The sequence below is a fragment of the Macadamia integrifolia genome, chromosome 5 (genome assembly GCF_013358625.1).
Source record: "Macadamia integrifolia cultivar HAES 741 chromosome 5, SCU_Mint_v3, whole genome shotgun sequence".
NCBI classification, from domain to species: Eukaryota; Viridiplantae; Streptophyta; class Magnoliopsida; order Proteales; family Proteaceae; genus Macadamia; species Macadamia integrifolia.
Window position 1 is genome coordinate 8548833 of NC_056561.1, and position 3086 is coordinate 8551918.

Genomic DNA, 3086 nt, shown 5'->3' on the forward strand with positions numbered 1-3086 from the left:
TAAGAGAGAAATATGTAGAATAATTTGAATGTAGGGTCACTTAATTGGAAAAAAAAAAAAAAAAAAAAAAAAAAGATTAAATGAATTCCTATAGGTACTTTAAGATTTTGATCTACATTAGATTAGAATTGTTCTGAATTAGTTGAAATCGATTTCAAAAACCTAAGAATTGGTATCTTGTATCCCAAAATTCAGAGATAGCTAATCATGTCTTGAAAAAAATAACCCAAATCAAATTGTTGATTTTGATTGAATCAAATAGGAATCAATTTTAACCATTTAGAATTGGCCACTTCTTCTTTCTTAGAATCTATGGAGATCAATCAATCTTTTAAAAGTAAGATTGGACGGTCTAGATCAAATCAATTCTTGTATGGAAATCCAACTTATGGATGTAGACTAATTCCAAAACTGAACCAAATCAATTAAACAGATTCCAAACCGGATTCTGCTTACTTGAACCATGTTCATGATGGCTCCACATTTTAAGGGATCATAGGCTCTCATCTCATCTCATCACATAATAGACAATTTCAGCTTCTAGAAGACTTGCAATTTTTACAACCGAACAAAAGATAGAAAGAAAGAAAATAGCTTCTAGAAGTCTTCACACGTGTCACCTTTTACTCTCCCCAACAGCAATGGTGGATGTCAACCTCAAAGATGTAGCACTCGTATTCTACTGTGAAATGTGGACCTTTTAAGACTTTTTTTTGTTAAGAGTTAAACGAAGAGTAAAAAAAAAAAAAGAGATCACGGATCGCGCATGGGAAGAGCTTCTAGAAAGAATGAATCTAAAGCCAAATAAGCACAAAAGAAAGGACCGTTTACCGGATAGGGATCAGAATACTGGTTGGATTGGTTGACACGCCGTTGATATTTTAACGGCTGAATCATCTTATGAGCTTTCTTCGAAATCAATGTTTTAAAGTTCAAAGAAGACAATTGGTGAGATTGGTTGACACGCCGTTGATATTTTTAACGGCTCAATTTGAAACCAAAGTCAGATTAGGCAGATCCCGGTCCAACCATTGGACCTGTCTTAATTCTCTCCTAGAAATGTGAAAAAATGGCAGACCGGGATAAAACTTAATCAACCGTTTAATAAATAGTCTAGTGTCGAGCCTAGATCTATTATTATTCGACTATTCATAGTGTTTAATTGCATTAAAACGGAATCTCGATTGGGATTGACATCAACTGAGACCGGATCATTTTATAGCATGTTTATAGCTTGATCAACTTATTTATAATGCCTTAATTGTAGTTCATTTAAATATCGAACATGGTTTAATTATTCTGATTAACTTGACCCAATTTCATATTCATACTTGAGCAACCCATCAGTTGTAATTGTGTCTATGCTTAGCCTATGAAGCCCAATAGATTAAAAGAAATCTTAAATTGGTCCACACAAATTTTAGGGATCAGGGTGAGCTGGATAGGGGGATCAAATTGTAGAAACGTAATCCTAAAACGATACAGAAGATAATGGAAAAACAAGAACAAGCAATGGAGAATAGGACTACAATGCTCATTCTCACACCTCTCAATATTGCTCGCATTACAAAGAAAGAAACCTTACCAAAAAATATAACAAAAAAAACCCTAATCAGAAAAGTATAAAACTACCCTCAAATAAAAAATTCGAACAAGGTTGCGTCTCCCTACACCCCCACTATGCAAAGGACAACTCCCACGATTCGCTAATCTGCTAGTAGGATTGCCATTTAGCATATCAAGACATCTACATTAATACTCCTTACATTAAATCGTGACACAAAATCCAACACATCGTACACAAAACCAGATCCTATTATTAAACCCCGTACGTGTTTTGGAATCTAAAAATGGTCGGACCGTCCAGTCTGCCCCAGAAGTGAAATTGCCTTGGAGCGAAAGGTTTCTAGAAGAAGACTACGTCAGCACTAAGAAAGGACGAAGAGCTGTGTGTGGTTTCAGCTCGCTCACTGTTGCTCCCAAGCCGCAAATTTCAGTGAAAACCACGACGCGGTTTCGCTCAAACGGTGCGCGCTAGCTGAACCAAAACGAGTATAGGCGGGCGCCCACTGGTCTCTCTCTCTCTCTAAAAACTGAGTCTCTGGGGCTAAAGTCCAAAAGATCCCTCTCTCTCTTTTCTGTCTCATATACTCCATGAGTGAGTCGATACAAAGAAATCAAAGAACAGATAGATTCTCTTGGGACCTTGGGCCATACCTAACCTTATAAAAATCAACTTCCCTCTTTTTCTCCGTCAATCCATTTCACACATAATCCTCTTCATCTCCCTCTCCTCAGAAAAAAAAAGCCCCAAACGCCATTTCTCATCTCTTCTCTCCCTAATTGAATTCAAATAGAGTCGAGATATACTTACTTCAATGTTCGGAAGCTGCGCCATCGGAACTGGTACCGCGACACAATTCCTGACAGGAACCCGCTTGTCAACCGCAAGAACCTCCAGATCATCACCGACTGGGAGTATGTCTTTCACCGGCGCCGGCAGTACTAGATGTACGCCTAGGGTTACCGTAGAAGCGTTTGCGGAGACAACAACCGGAAGTAGCAACAGCAGCAGTTCGAGGAGAAGAATCGAGGCGATGAAACCAATGTCTGCGAATCTTTACGAGGTTCTGCGAGTCAAGGAAACCGCGTCCCAGGGTGAGATCAAAACTGCTTACCGTAGCCTCGCTAAGCTCCATCACCCGGATGCGGCGACGTCGGGCTCCGATGCTAGCGATTTCATAGAGATCCATAAAGCTTACGCCACTTTGTCCGATCCGACGGCTAGAGCTCGTTACGACCTCTCTATCGGCACTCGACGACATTTCAGCTTTACCTCTTCCTCCTCCTCCTCCTCCGCCGCCACTGCCGGTGGTACTCGCTCTGGTTTCGTCGTTGGTAGGACCAGAAGGTGGGAAACCGACCAGTGCTGGTAACTGGTAGCGGTAGGTGCGGTGCATCTGTGACGATTGGACCTGTGGGCTCTGGCCTTACACGTGTCGGGATCCTACTGACGATGCCCCTGCCACTTGTACAAATATCTGATGACGTGGCACGAGATCAACTACCCCCTTTTTTTTTTTTTT